Below are 16,147 nucleotides of genomic sequence, written 5' to 3'. Positions count from 1 at the left end.
CTAGACTGTCGATGCACCGACGGGCCATAATTTCTGGGAGGGGACTGGTCCCCCCGGCCCCTACCCTCTGAATACGCTACTGCCCACTATTAGCTCTATTGCTTTACTCATCCCAGTTTAAGTCAAATCATATTAAACTGAAGAGTAAGTGACGTACATCGTCGTGCGAATTCCTTTGGTCTAATCTATGACACTGGTCATCGCATAACTAAATAGACGCAGTTTGTTTTTCGTTTGTTTGTTTGTGCTTAAAAACTTGTTTCCTTTTTTATTAATTGAGTGTGACAAGCATAAACACAATAGATAACAAGGAAAGAAAATGGCAATGTAATATTGGTGACGAATGGCTCAATATGTTTTTTATATATATATATTTTTACAGACGTTCACACAAATGTTCAACGCAATATCTGTCGAATCAAGGACAACAGACATAATTTGGTAAGTACACGGTTCGAAATTTCAGAGCAAATTCTTAAATTGCTGCATTCACAGTTTTAGACAACAATTTCAGAATTTTCGGTAAATAAGGTTTACAAGTGTGGAAGCCAAACAAGGGCATACAGAGGTTTATTGTCACGATCGAACCTAATTTATTTCGATACTTTTCAATATTGCTGTAGATTAGCGAATCAAAGGTGATACAAGCAACAGAATTGGCATATACTTTCCTTGTGAGTTATTAGGAAAGTACGTTCAGCCAACGGAGTATCTGAATTCGGAAACAATTTATGAAGCACCACCACCCCCTTACCCACTACTTTAGTAGCATACCATAAACCCAAGTAATGTAATTGTTGTCCTTTTGTAAGGGTACTTACTCAAAAAAATACTTATCTGTCCTTCTTTGAATGAACTGTGGCTATAGAGATTTAAAGTATGATCACTAAAATCCAAGTTTCTCTTTAAAGTCTTGATACATATTACCACCTGCCAGATTCGCTGAGCATGACCGCGGAGAGTGGTTTACTCTGGAGTGTTCGTTGTGACAATGTGTCCGCCAGGCATCCTCCCAGCCAGTCTCCTGAGCAATATTGTTCTTGAAACGATTCATCAAGAGAATGACTAATGGATTATACATTATTGTATCACAGGGAATTTAGCTTCTCTCTATTTAGCCTCATCTCTATTAGTTTATTTATATTGTTACGTCTCCTGCAATAAGCAATACTTTAGTAAATAATTCGAGGGTAATGTTGGTATGCTTAATTCCGTTAGCTTAGCTACTTTACTTAGTTTACGGAGTAGCAGATATCCGACCATTGATATAAAGTTAGATTAAAGCCATTCCGATTTTCAATCCGATTTTAATTTTGTGTATTATTTATTATACTCAAAATGCTGTAATTAGTAATAACTGTCAGGAACTAAAGTTTCTGTATATTGTAAGCCGAAATACCAAGTTAAAATAAAATTTGATTCATACAGTATATAAATATTGCTCTGTCGATCTGATAAACACAACGAGTTTGGCTGATTCCGTTTAGATATAAGTTGGGGACATGTGTAAAAATCAATGCCAACAATTAGATTTGAAAAACAATAATAATTTCATATTATAAGATTGTACATAATGGCTTTAAAAACGTCAATTTAATTTTTACATTAGCAAGCTCAAGAATTACGCATTGCACGGATTATAATATTAATACAGCGTAGACATACATGTTTTTTAAACTTGTGGTCCATTTCGTTTGTAAGTTTGCCAGTAATAATCTTGTAGTCCTTTCAAACAGAAAGAAAACATGAAGAAACAATACCAAAGAACACAAAAAGAACAGAGAATCTTTCATTAAGGATATAACCTGTTGACAATGTGAATATAGTGGATACGTGCATCGCTTAAAGCTTTTCCTGCCTGGTATTGCAGCAGTAATATACAAAAGACTATATGTGACCCGGCAGCACAAACGAGCCGTAAATTCCCTAAATTGTATTCTGAGTTACGGTGTAATATGTGTACGAAGGTCATATTCATCGGTAACTTAAGCTGGCCCGACATCTGTCTCATTTCGATAATCAAAAACTAATCAATAATCCTATTGTTGAAGTGGATAATAAGCTTCTACCTTATGGCTATAGAACTTTTAATAGCTCTGGTCTTTGTTTGCTTATATTGCTACATGTATGCATAACCAACAATTAACAATGAGAGAACTTTCTTAAACCTCGTTGACTTGGGGATGATTTGAAATGACCGCCAATTATGACTGTTTGATATGTATGGCCAACAATGTGGAAAAATAGACACATGTAAAAACGTAAAAAGCTATAATTTTGTTGAAGGAGCAAAGTTTAACAAACCATAACCCCGCTTCTGGATATCGTTTGAAGTCAAATGATATACCATTTTTAAGTTTATGATGTTTATTTTTAAACACGAAATAAAAAACAAAATTGACCGGGGAAGGAATTTACGGCTCATTCGCCGTGGACGGTCACATATACCAATGTGAACATTCATACTTCATCCACATATGTTATACCTTTATAGCAGAACATGGTCTATATTCATTTCGTCTGCAACATTTTCGTAAGCATCAAAGCATATTGAAATAAATTTCATCATTTGCAAGGAAATGGCATTATAATCTAAATTGGTTTCACTACTGTCTAATATTGCCCCGGCTTATTGCTCTTGGTTTTCCTAGCAACAAGTATGTGTATTATAATATGACATTCAGCTGGGGTACTTAACAGTATTGGGTGATACCATGGCTAATCAATTCCGTTGAGAGCTAGTGAGCACTAGCGAAAATTCTTTATCCTAAATTCCTTGAGGCCTTTCAACTTTTAGGCATTGCAAAGTTTATATAAATATATACGGTATCCTTATATTTTGTTAGGGAAAACTGGTATGATATCCGCTGCTAATCACGCTAATGGGAATATCCTTCAAAGCAACATCCGATGGAAGTTCTCACATAAATAGGATGTAAAAACAGGAAAATCAGTATGATCATGCGTAAAGTGTGTTTCATTGCCCCTTGGAATGTAAGAAGAACTCTTTATAGTGCCAGTATCAGGAGTACTGTTTCTTATTTAACTACTATAAAAAATTCTTGTCCGGGAGTTCTTGTTACAATCAATGGGGCATCATACTCATTTTCCTGTTTTGGGCCAAACTTAATAAGCGTTCTCCATTCGACAAAATTCACAACGTTCTGTCCACCTAATGATAAGAATTTTTTCGGAAAAACGATGCTATTGGCATAACAAAAACTCCAAAGGACCTGAATTCAACCAAAATATTATATCCTGTGATTATTTAACAATGTTAGCACTATAAGCTAGTCAAATTAAGAAAATTAAGGGGTTACCCCACCATTTATTGCAACAGAATCCATTTAATCACCATTCGTTTCAGAAAAGCATAAAGTTAATAACACATCAAAAGTCCCCCAAATTCCAAGTAGTGGAACAGTGCCTAATTTGCATGAATCCAAAATGGCCGCTTATGCTGGGGTGCAATTTTAAAATTAGTCAAATATTGTTAATAAACATACCGATGTATTGCTATCATCATAAGGATTCAGAAAATGTATAGTTTGACCAGTATCCGACATATAGTTCTTGAGTTATAGGCAAAAAGGTCAAAGGTCAAATTTTGGGCCCACGCGCGTTTACAATTGAAATATACGTCATCAGGTGGTTTAATAATATGGTAACATAAGTACACATCAGATATTAAACATGCAGACAAAATCTATATTATATTTATACTTAAAGTTTTGTGGTAGTATAGTTATACTATACTACAATATGATTCCTCTTAAGCAAGATGTAGATATTTCAAGTATACCCATAATTTCCTGATATACATATAGATGTCATAAAATCAACTTGACTAAAGAATTAGCGTATTAGCCTGTCTCACCCGACGATTTTTGCTTTTAAAACTCAAGAATCAAGCTATCGCTTTGTATTTCTCTTTCCTCTGAAACATGCATCTAGTGTCGATGCTGCTTCAGGCGACAAGTGCACACGGAATATGCATATAATTTATCTATAGCATTGATACCCTCATCCATTAGTAGCAAGCTCCGTGTATCTCCTATATCTAACGAAATGATATTCGTGAGTTTATTATTTTTCTAGTTATTATCAAATTAGTTACCTTGACATTAACCGTCTGAAGCTGTCGGATTTTATTAATGGGTTTTATGTAAACAACGATTCCGAAGTAAATTAAAGTGATCCTGAAGTCAACAGTTTTTAATAAACAGGGTGTCCCATAAAAAAAAATACCGGGTGAATACAATTGAACGTAAGTCGAGAAATAGACATCAAAATCAAAAAATTAAAAATCACCGCGTAGCGCATTTTATTGTGAATCATATACGCACATTTTATTTGATTCGGTTGCCGTTGACTGGTTGCGAAGAAATCAAAGATTACACAATGCATGCATCATATCGTTATGAACACGGCAGAGTGCCGAATACGCAAAATTGCTGTTCTGAGTAAACGGCGTTTGAAAATCTTGGTACCATTCCATCGGTCTTTCTAAAAACTGAGAACATTCTTGAGTACTCATTTGAAATGTATATTATAGAATTGAATGTGCACGAATTGTTTGCAATAATTAGATGTTCTGAAACAATCGATATCATCCCGCCAAATGGGTATTTACAGCTATTCGGCTTTATGCTGAATCCAAAATGTCTCTATCGCTGCACAACTAGTTGTATACGAGGTCGAATACGCATTCAACTGCGTGTAAAACCATAGCGCGCATTCTTGATTTGGGGCTTTTGTGTAAAAATTATTGGTTGGCTAAAGGCTGTAGACTTTACATTTGATATATAAGTTATAAAATAGTCATCACTGTAATATTTAGCAAAACCCGAGGATTTTTAACCAATAATAACAATACTGGCCTATATTGTGCATGCAATTTTTGGGATTTTACGAGGGCGCACTCACATTATTAAGCCATAGCGATATCACGTGGGGACTGTTTGTACTTATATTGGTATCACTGATAGACGACACCTTCAGCTATCCGTTGGTATCAAATATAAGAGTATAGGACATTTAATATAGAAAATTCGGGCTTTCCAGCTATACAATACTACAGATCAACCTGATTTGTACAGCGAAGTATACGATTCGTCTTTTGGTCGAATTCATTAATTGCACTCAGGCGCGATTCGTCCAAATCAAAATTTCGGTATCTACGTCAGGGAGTAACATTTACCATTAAGTTTTGGTGGAAATAAAAGATCACCTGAAACATAATCATAAGCATACAATAACTCAATTTACTCAAAATTCTCGATTCGTCACTCTGCCGAATTCATAACGATATCAATGCAGTCCATTTCAAGTTTGATGAAGAAGCGCTTTTTGCATACTCGCTCACCCCTTCCTAAAGTTTGTGTATCTCATTAATGTTATCCTCATTATCTATTCTATAATCCGATGGTGTTAAGCTATTTATGCTTTCACTGAAGATGAACAACAGTTTGTCCGAGAAATTTCTGCAATTGGGAGCTTCCCAGCTTTAATTTTAATGTTGTGCAAATAGTTTGAGCCAAGAATGACAATGATCAAGTGCTTACAGCTTTACGTGTGATTTCTGATACCATGCAATATTATGTTGAAGTTTTAAAATATTTAAAATTTGCATTACAATTTTTTGGAAATATTCCAAAAACATTATTGTATCTGAAATTTTTTTTTACCAGGTGGAATTCTTTATGCAAAAACATGACTGTAATGATTGTGATTTTTAAGTAGTTGTCGTTAAATTACAAGTACAGTGCGATTGTGCGTTAGCCAATTAAATTAACAGTTTTGTGTGATGCATTCTCGGTGAATTGTTTTAGGCATATGTCAGGAGGTCATTCATTGGTGTTTGCCGCAGGTCGATAATAATATTAAAAGAGGCACCCAGTGTCTTGCTCAGTTATGACACCATGCACACCAACGCTTCTTCAACCGGATACCTGCAGGAATAACTACAGCACTTTGGCCTGTGAACGCAAAGATGAACTGTTACCTGCACGTTCGTCATATCCTAAATTAAATTACTTTGCCAAATCATTCCTTGCCATTAGATTGTGATGGAGCTAATTTATTGGTTAACTTTGTTTGTTTTGAATGATCCTCCCGAAGGAACTTGACTACAACCCCTTGTAGGTAAAATTAATACCCCGGTGCGGGTCTGCGGTAAGATGGCCCAAATCAGGTCTGCAAATAGATTTGAATCTTTTTGGATGGTATAGTATTTTACGTTTTTGGTGATAAGAGAAGAAAATGCCAGATTTTGCATCAATCAACAGAGAATTCTTCATGGAACGGTGTTATTCTACGTCTGCGTCTAGGGCTCTCGCTTTAAACCTTGTTAATAAACTGGTCCGTTAGCAGAGATATCACGAATTGATGTATGGTGTATGCTGTGACTTACCCGTAGATTGCAACTAGCACTATGGACCACAATGGCCTAATACCAATGTCAGAGTTCAATAACCTCAATTAAACAATCATAGTGCAAAATTTTACCTCAAGTTGCAGAGTATGAGTTTTTGTACCCACATTTTTAAAGGTCATCCAATAAATATACAACTGTATTGGGGTTAAACTTTTAAAGAACTGTACCCTGATAGATGAGCATGTTGTGGATCCTGGTGTAGCAGGCATGATGCTTTTTTGCCATTTCTTTTCACATTTATTATTTCTACGATTTTGTGTTAAAGTACATCGGTCATGTGAAGTTTGTTTTCGATGTAACAATATTATTTCACAAAGGTATCCAGGCAAGTAATGGCAGACTGCACCTGTATGACCTGTATGAATAATGTCGTTTTCAATGCCTTTAAAATCAGCCGCAACAAATCTGTTTAATTGCTAAACAAAACTAATGTCTAAAATGTAAAACCACCTTTTTAGTGAGCAATATATCTTTGAACTTTGTTTCACATATGTATGTTGCACTATGTTGTCTTATTCGACAGGAATAAAAGAGCTAATTGGCTTGCGATCAATACGATTCCCAAATAAAAAGAGCCAGAGTGGTTAAGGCCATATATCAATCAGATATTTCCCCCTGAGTTTTGGAGCTTCCTTAATTGATTTTGTCCCTGACACGAAGGAGATGATCGATGCAAATTTCATCCTTGTTGATGTTCTAGATGGTGCATGGTTATTTGAACCAACAAATTTGTTATCGGAAGACAAACGAACCTGACACACTTATTATGTAAATTTTCCGTCCGTTTGAATGCAGTGACCTTTCTATTTTGGTGATAAAGATCAGCAGGGTTGGTTCGATATTTTGTTATCAGATGTTGCTTTGGGACACTCTGTATCTATCGTTTTAAAGGAAATGAAAAGTGCATTTCATAGCTATTCTTCCGTCGTCGTATAATGACAGAAGAGAATGACGCGCCTTTTAATAAACTCGCATCAATACATTGATTAATTTTAAAAGCTTTCGTTGAAAAAAAAGTTTGCATTATTTTGTACTTTTGTTGGTTTATGTGTGCCAATCCGTGTTTATATAAACTCTAACTATAGCGGCCTTTATGTTACCACTTTCATAAGAGGCACTTCCAAACACACTGTTTGCAGCATAGGTTTCTACAGTAAAATCCATGATTTTCATTTCCATTTTCTTTTAGTTTGAAATACTCATTTCCTTTTATATTTAGGAGATAATTCGGTGAACATCGCATGTTCCTAGAAAATCAATGTTGCCTACAGAGCCAGAAATTCCCAATTTTGCAAGGGGCATTATGATGCCATAGAGATATCATGTGGCGAATGTTTGTACTTATTTTGGATAGAAGGTCATATAGCTATACATTAGTACCAAATATAACGGTATATGACGTTTATAATTGAAAATTAGAGGGGAGGAGGGATTGCAACAACTCCATCGTAGTCAGTGTTACAAATTATAGTCCAGTAGTTGTATGGTTAACCGATAATAATAGTCAATTCCGTACTTGAATATTTCCTTCTTGTATAGTTTATTTTTGTCAGAAAGATTTTGCTAAAAGCTTTCAAAGTACAAAAAATGAATTAAGATATTGACAGTAGTTTCCCCACGGGGAGGAAAAGTACACGTCACAAAGGTGAATCAAATGCAGTGTAATAATTAATATCATTGATTCTTAACAAATAAAATGTTCTTCGACTCGATTCAACCATTTTTTATAAGTTCCTATAAGGAGAGTATGCGTGGGAAGGTTGCAGGTGTTATGTTAGAGAGTAATTCTGTGAAATCTAGCTTAAAGATTATATGATTGCTTCTGTACAAGATAATTATAAAGATTACCAAGTTTATATATCTTCCAAGTATCTTTTAGGCGAGTGGGATGTTTGGAGCCATATTTTTTCCAGTTTTTGCCATTAACCTAAAAGCTGCAGTGTACTTCTTTATTTTAAGAAATATGAATATAAAATATGGTCGTGGTGGAAATGAATTAATAAAGCCAATAATCGCATTTATACTTCCTTTGATGTTGCGGTTCTTAAGATAAGGCCAATTATATATTTAAACAAAAGGTTTCGGCATTTTTACCCCGTGGAAAATCATGAACATTTGACGGAAATGACGCCTCTCATATCAAGCCTTGTGATCTCCTTTATACAAAATATACTATTCTTCTTGTGTATCAGCTTATTTTGGCTCAATATTTGAGTGCAAACACAGCTGGGTCATGCTCTTCTCCGACCCGACTTGATATTTATAAACTCTGCAAAGAGAGTATCTGCCACTCTCCGTTGATTAGAACATCTCTCTGTTGAAGCGACTGGGATAGACTCTACGTTGTAATGCTGCTGAGGTCGTTACACCTTCTCCACGGTGAGTCTGTCACCTTCCCGGCATTATTAAACAAAGCCGGTACCCATTTGTACACCTGCGGAGGGAGAGCCAATAGGGGTGAAGAGGCTTACCTATTTGTACAACACGTTGTCGCCGTGGGGATACGAACCCACTACCTCGAGCTACCTTGCGATTATGAGACAAAATCTTTGACAGAAAGAAACTACAACGAAAAGGAAATGCAAACAGTTTGTTGTAAAGAGAAGGCAAATATCAAAGCACATCATAAATTTATGCATACTGTATTTACGAATACGAATGACTTAACTTTCTATGAAAACTTTACATCGGAAGAAATGCTACGCTTCATCAATGAACAAGTTCTATTTAGTATTATTTTCTGCCCCAAAAGAAACCAGAGCGTACGGCGTATACTCGACGGAGAGGTAATAGCACTTACGATAGATTAATGGATGTGGACGAGATTTTAGCTTCAAGCACTTGACCATAATGCATTGAAATCTATATTACATCAACTTCGTTCAAGCATTCCACTACATAAATAATCGAATCTGACGCCTGTTTGATGCATTTGGCTGTCTCTTATTAAGCGAATAAGTTGAAACTGAAGATGGCATAACCTTTGATATACATTTCAAATCCGGGATAAAGTGCAGTTACAGAGCGGGTAAGGAAATAGAAGTCAGCTGTGAAGTCTATACTACCCTTCTATGATTATTACTGACTCTCTCTCTCTCTCTCTCTCTCTCTCTCTTTCTTTCTCACTCATTGATGCTTGCTCGATCCTTATTATTTATGAAATCAATTTGTTCCTGTAGGGATATTGACCAATATAGCGTTAATTCTGATTAATTAGTTGATAGTTCATTAATAACAAGCATCAAAGCAGCATCGACGGTCGATCCATCCAAAGATCGAACACATTTGTTTCTGGTGCCTAAGTGCGTTGCACCTTGCATTCCAGCTTCACGTCATTAGTCCAAGATGTTGGTGGACGTCCTCTTCCTCATCTGCTTTTCCATAGCCCCTTGCAAAATCTGTTTTCTACACCTCCATGTTTCTCTCCATTATGCCGCTTCTGATGGTTAGACTTTTACCAATCTTGTCGAGGAACCAGGAATTTGTTCTCCTGTCTTTCCATGTCACTTGTAGAAGCCTCATGCAACACCACATCTCAAAAGCATCTACTCTTTTCCTATCATTCTTGGTCATAGCCCAAGACTCGCATCCATAAGTGGCAATGGAAAACACAGTTGCACGAAGTAGGCGTACCTTGACATCAACAGTGTTATCATGATTATATGGGAAGAATCCATTAGTCGTCGGTTTTATCACAAACTCATAGAGCAATCCGGGAGAGCAATCAGACGCTCATTTCTAATATTTGTGTAATATTTAAAAGTTTCTGGGTTCTGACGTACAAAGGTATGTGGGCTATTTTAAAGATGCCAAGTCAAAGAAAGTAACCATAAGAGGCTGTCCTCTGATTTATTACGCCCTGATGTCAAACTCACTCTATTATGTGACGTAATTTTGAATAGGTGGATACGCGTAAGAACGACCAAGGCCAGGCGTTAGAAATCCCACCCTTTTGACTTCCACATCTAACATCTACCAAATACCCTCAAATAGCACTTAATGTTTTTTGGAAACTTTTATCATCTTATACTACTGAAGGTAGCCTGTTTTATATTCTCTGTACTACGTAAATTATACATAAAATGATAACCGTTAAATCAATCCAACAAAATGGCTTGTAGTACATTGTAATGGTACAGCTTGATCACGTTTTTAACGTGTCAGGGTTACAGTTTTGATATTCTTATTCCTTTTGTTTCTCACTTGTAAGCTCGAATATTGATGTTCTATTATTTGATGGCATGATAACTTCATTGAAGATATTTAATTTTTGTATTCTTGAACTGTCGCCTTTAAGAGCCTTTTGGGAAACATCGTTTACCAAGAGGCGGTTACCACCCTCTGCTTTAAAGCAATAAATGCTCATTTCCTATATCATGGATAGGTTTAGGTCATGGGTCTCCTCTTTCCATTGATATTAACATGCGTCGTTGACGTCATGATGACGTCATTAACGCCACACACCTAAAAGTACCTGGATTTCCATTATGAACGACCCAGAATAGAGAAAATTTAATTCTAGGCCAAACACATTTTTGCGATAGAATAGAAAGATTCTAACAGAGAGTTAACATAAGTTTCATTAGAGTACATTGTAAAATCATCCTGGTGGCAATCAACACCTTACCATTCGACTGTTAAAGCATACACTACGCCCGGGCAAGGTAGTGTTGTAATTTGTTATCCTTATAATGCGCACAGCTCCTATATATAATAACATCATTTCATTTCATTTTATTAGAAAAAGCATCGTGGCCCTAAGGCCAAATTGAGCAATTTTTACAATCATTAAAAGACATCAAAATATTACAAAATTACAAATACAAAATATATAAACAACAAATTTAAATTCAAATAATGCAAGATAAGAGATGAAAAATATTGCACAGTATATAGATGGATATTGCTACATATTAAAACATCAGCATGCAGGTGTGAGTCGGTTCCGGGAGTCGGTGTGGGTGGAAAAAGGGTACACAGGTGAAGGGTGCATGAGTGCACGCATGCAGATGCACGAACACATACAACACCCAACCACCACAGAAAAACAGCCACTCACACCTGCACACCCCTACTCACACACACACCCCCCACAACCCTAATTCACACCACAGCCACACCACACATATCACTGGACTCAAACAAACTCCAAAAACACCTGGTACTCCCTCGTGCTCCCACTCACACATACAACTAAAGAGATCATATATAAATTATATAAATAATGACACCTGCATACATGTAATACATCAAAACTGTTTAAAATCACTAATCATTTGCATTTGACCAGTTTTCATTAGCGTTTAGTGCAATAGGAAGGGGCTGTTAGGGTGAGGGTTGAAAAAAAACCTGTTCAGCATTAAAGATTAATCTGATCATCTTTGTAATATTGACTTTTTGACACATTTTGAGCAAATCTTTAATTAACGCTTGGCTCCTGTACAAAGGTATAGGAAGAGTTGTTGTGTTGAATATATTACGCGGCAGAAAATTGCTACAACTGGTTTACATTATGTTTTGTAGGTTATTAATGAAGGTCTTTCATGATAAATTGAAAATGAACCTGTAAATTGATTAAATATTATCGGCAATTTGTGCGCTAATGAAAAAGGGCAAGATGATATATATTGAACAGGGTATTTTACCTTTAATGACACTGCAACTGTCGCTCCAAGACTCCCGTAAGTCATGGGGTATATAATAGAATGTATATTATTATGCCAATTAGTTTATTGTGCAATCGCTAGAAATAAACCATTGGTTGTTGACTGGTATGGTAAGGTAATATCTATTGTACTGCAATATAAAGTTCAATTCTTTGGCTTAGACTATAATCGCTAGTTGCTACTTTAGGCGTATGAATTCATTAAGGTGTATATTTCATATTAGTTTTAATCATCGAATGTCTGTGACAATTTCTCAATTTTGTTATTTTCTCTCTCTTGTTACTTGCAGCAATGGCAGACTCTACTGTTACATAATCAACATATTTATTGCTCCAAGTTTTGAAGTCAATCTACAAGTTAATCAATATGTTGGGACAAATAATGGAATCATTTCGTGAGTTAACTTCTCCGAGTCTACACTTCATATTTGCTCTCACAACTATCTGTATAATAATGACGACATTAGGTTCAGCCTCATCACCAGGAGGTGTTGCTGACTTTGGTGAATTTGAAAGACGCGAACAAGGCCTTGATAGCTTCCAAAAGGGAATGGTTATCGGGTTTGTTACATTTGCCGCCGTAGCTCTTGTCATGATGGTGTTAATCCTGTACTACTTGGTAAGAGGCACAAAACGGGACATTAGGAAAGCACAGGTGGAATTGCGAGAATTCAGGGAGGAATACAGAGCAGGTACATTGGCGAGCCATAAAATGATGGGACGTGGAGCACATGAGATATGTTTTTGTCCGGAACACGGAGACAACGCAGATATGTGTCGTTGTTTCAAAGAAACATATCCTCCTTCTTATGATAATTTAACATATACTGCGGATTGTGATGACATACGTAGACAAACACAGGCACTGTTGTCAAAAAAGAAAACGCGGTTTGAAGATGAATTGTGCTAATAAGTTTGTTGGAAGAAGCTTGATACAGTAAGCCAAAGAATTAAAGTACCAGTTATGTTCACCACCTGTATATCCTATATCAAAGACTGATGTGTCATAATTGGAACCAACAGCCAATAGATTAATCTTTTAGCTCAAATTTACGTCCTCATTCCTTGAAATTGTTCAAGAAATAAATACACAACGATCCAAAACCTAAAGAAGATGATAATTTAAAAGTTGCAGTTTGCTCCATTGCATGCCCTATTGATTTGTACACAAAGCGTACGCGAACAAGAGAACTAGCGCAATGCTTCCATTGATTAGCACGTTAAAACTAGCGCTTTTATTGATTACAACACAAAAGTACATATTTTGATTTCGTTTCGTCATTAGGTTCTCATCTAAGTCACCGTTTCTTTAATTCTCAATCAATTTCAACAAATAAGATCTTAAATCAGAGCTGATAAATACAGGTTTTGGCTGCTTGTGACACATTTGTCTTTATTAAGAATATAAAGGGGTGAACACAACTGGTACCTTAATTCTGTGGCTTACTGTACCTGTAACAGATTTAATAACATTATTTTTGAGAAACTAGCATGACAAGTGAATGCAGGAATAAGACCTGTGGCTAGATGATATTGATAATGAAAAATTTAATACCTAAGGAATGGTCACACTGAATTGATAGACGAAACATCTGATGTGCTTGCTCTATGCACTTTAACCACAATTGGGCTTTAAAGTTCTCATTTCATTTTTGAGATACTTGACAGACAATGTTCGTGCACGTTGTAGCTCCAGAATTGGAAACAATAAGTCTGCGTTTTTCACTTCTTACTGGAAAATTCAGCAGGCTGTATTTCACATCTATATATACCTTCGTCGACTTCAAATTGATAGTGTATTGTGATGAGCCGTATGGAAAGAGTGATTCTGATCGACAAAAACTAGCATATTTGTGCATATGCATAATGTCGAATATGGAGGAAGTGAGTTTTACCGACACGAAGCATATTTGTGGTGGACCAAGTATTCGTTGTCGACACAAAGTATATTTTTGGTGGATCGTATTATGTCCCATTATGGGTTTGTCGACATTTATGTTCGATTTAGTCAGCTTGAGGTATGAATATAAAATGAGAAAACAATGAAGCAGTGACTGAAGAGTATCTCAAACCTCATAGTTGGTTTTATTGACATTTAACATGTATGCAAAAGGACAAAGGAATACGCCCGTGGGGAAGCGTCAACGTTGTAATAGAGGTACAATTTGCTACACAGACAAATTGAACATTAATGTCATAAATGTCGAAGCAAGCCAAATATGCAGGTGAGGACATGGGTGTTAAATAAAGAAAAAAACATTGTTGAATGCCTTTTATTTTCTTGAAGGAAGGAAGACTTTGTATCTATTTGCTGACGACATATGCTCTTACACATAATATGACCACAGATGCTTATCACATGGGGTAATACTATCTAAGCCGCCTGCAGTTGAAACGCCGAGGGCGGGAAAAGTATTGGGAGAATAACATGAGAGTCAAACAAAAAACATTATTCTCGTAATGTAATTTGATAGCACCGAATGGTATTTATTGGATACAAAATAGACTTGCCGTCATACGCAACCGGTAGAATTGCGTGGTATGAAAATTGAATAGCATTTTATATGTTCCGGCATTTGGACAATATATTAACGTTGACAGTGTGAAAAGATTCATCACATTAACATTTTAATGGAAAGACCTTTATTACCTTTAATTCAGTGCAAAAATTAACAAATAGGATTTAGAATTACAACTAAATTAATTAAGTAAAAATTAAGTAAAAATCTGCAGTTTGATAATTATTTTTCTGGTGGATATCATGCGATAACAAAATATCTAATGATAGGTATTTTTTGAGAAACTGGTAAGATGGGTAATAAAGCCATTTAAGTGGCAAGTTTGTGTATGTGCTTTAAACCAGAAATAATTGTTTTAATTTCTTATTATAAAGACACTTTCAAGACATGGGTCAAAAACTTGAACTGTGACAAAATAATCATTCATCTTTAATACTCAATATGGCTAAAGTTCTACTATACATATTGACTAAAATTTACGTAACTATATCTGTAAGTTAAAGCTGGCTATTTAGGCAACATATCAACTTGTTTGTTTCACGGATATAATTTAAATGCAATAAACGTTTTGAAATCTAATAATTACCCAATACAATTGACGGTGTCAATAAGTTGATGGTGTCAATAAGTTAAGACATTATGTTTTAACCCAATGTTGTTAATGATATCCATTCTATTAAAGGAGTATTTCGTGATCCTAGCATCCTCTATTTATGTCATTTTTCATTAGATATCCACGAAAAAACCTATTCCCAAAATTGCAGTTGATTCATATTTTGCGTTCGCGAGTTATGCATGATTATGTGTATTACACTGCTCCATAGACAATGCGTTGTAAATTCGTTCTGGTGCACCAGAACGAAATTCAAATTTCACGATATCTTTGCTAAACGAATTAATCTGCAAGAAATATTTTGCACATAAACATTATGTAGCCAGAGGTTTCCAGTGATATAAAAATCTCAACTTTTTTTGAGAAAAGTGGGGGATGAGGCTGTGGATCACGAAATGCCCTTTTAAGCTTTTCATCAGTCTTAGTAAATTTTGTATATGAGTTATTCCACGTTCTTAATTAAAAAAGACAAAGTCAATATAAAAAGGACATATTTACATCATGACTAGCCACAAACATCCTTACTAAAGGTTAATACAAGATTTAAGTGGTATATCACATTTAAATAACATAAATAAGTCAAAGCATTTTGATGTATATGCATGGTGTATATCAAATATTTGAAGCTGGAACCGTAATATGACTGTGCACGTTTTTGTTAATAAAGCCCCACATCATTGTGTAGGGGAGATATGTGTAGGAAATATCAGTTTGTAACAATATAATTATGATTGTATGCAATTTGAAATGAATTTCTCGGAGACAACGAAGTATAAACACACACTGACAGTTTATATACAAAATACTACATACCCAACCCATCACACCACAATAGCCCCCTCCACACACACACCTCCCAACATACCCCACACCCCACCACAAACACAACAACTAAACCCTTAGTAAACATCTTT

The 16,147-nt window shown here is 35.6% G+C and overlaps 1 long non-coding RNA gene across 1 annotated transcript; it reads left to right on the top strand.

Annotated features, from left to right (window-relative positions):
• The first annotated feature begins 375 nt into the window (after window positions 1–375).
• On the top strand, window positions 376–14,577 carry LOC140166578 (uncharacterized). Its single transcript, XR_011860886.1, has 2 exons — window positions 376–441; window positions 12,392–14,577. It is a non-coding gene; the product is annotated as an uncharacterized lncRNA (long non-coding RNA).
• The last annotated feature ends 1,570 nt before the right edge of the window (window positions 14,578–16,147 follow it).

The sequence above is a fragment of the Amphiura filiformis genome, chromosome 12 (genome assembly GCF_039555335.1).
Source record: "Amphiura filiformis chromosome 12, Afil_fr2py, whole genome shotgun sequence".
NCBI lineage: Eukaryota > Metazoa > Echinodermata > Ophiuroidea > Amphilepidida > Amphiuridae > Amphiura > Amphiura filiformis.
The sequence above is the reverse complement of the archived record's forward strand: the minus strand, read 5'-3'. Positions and strand labels throughout refer to the sequence as shown.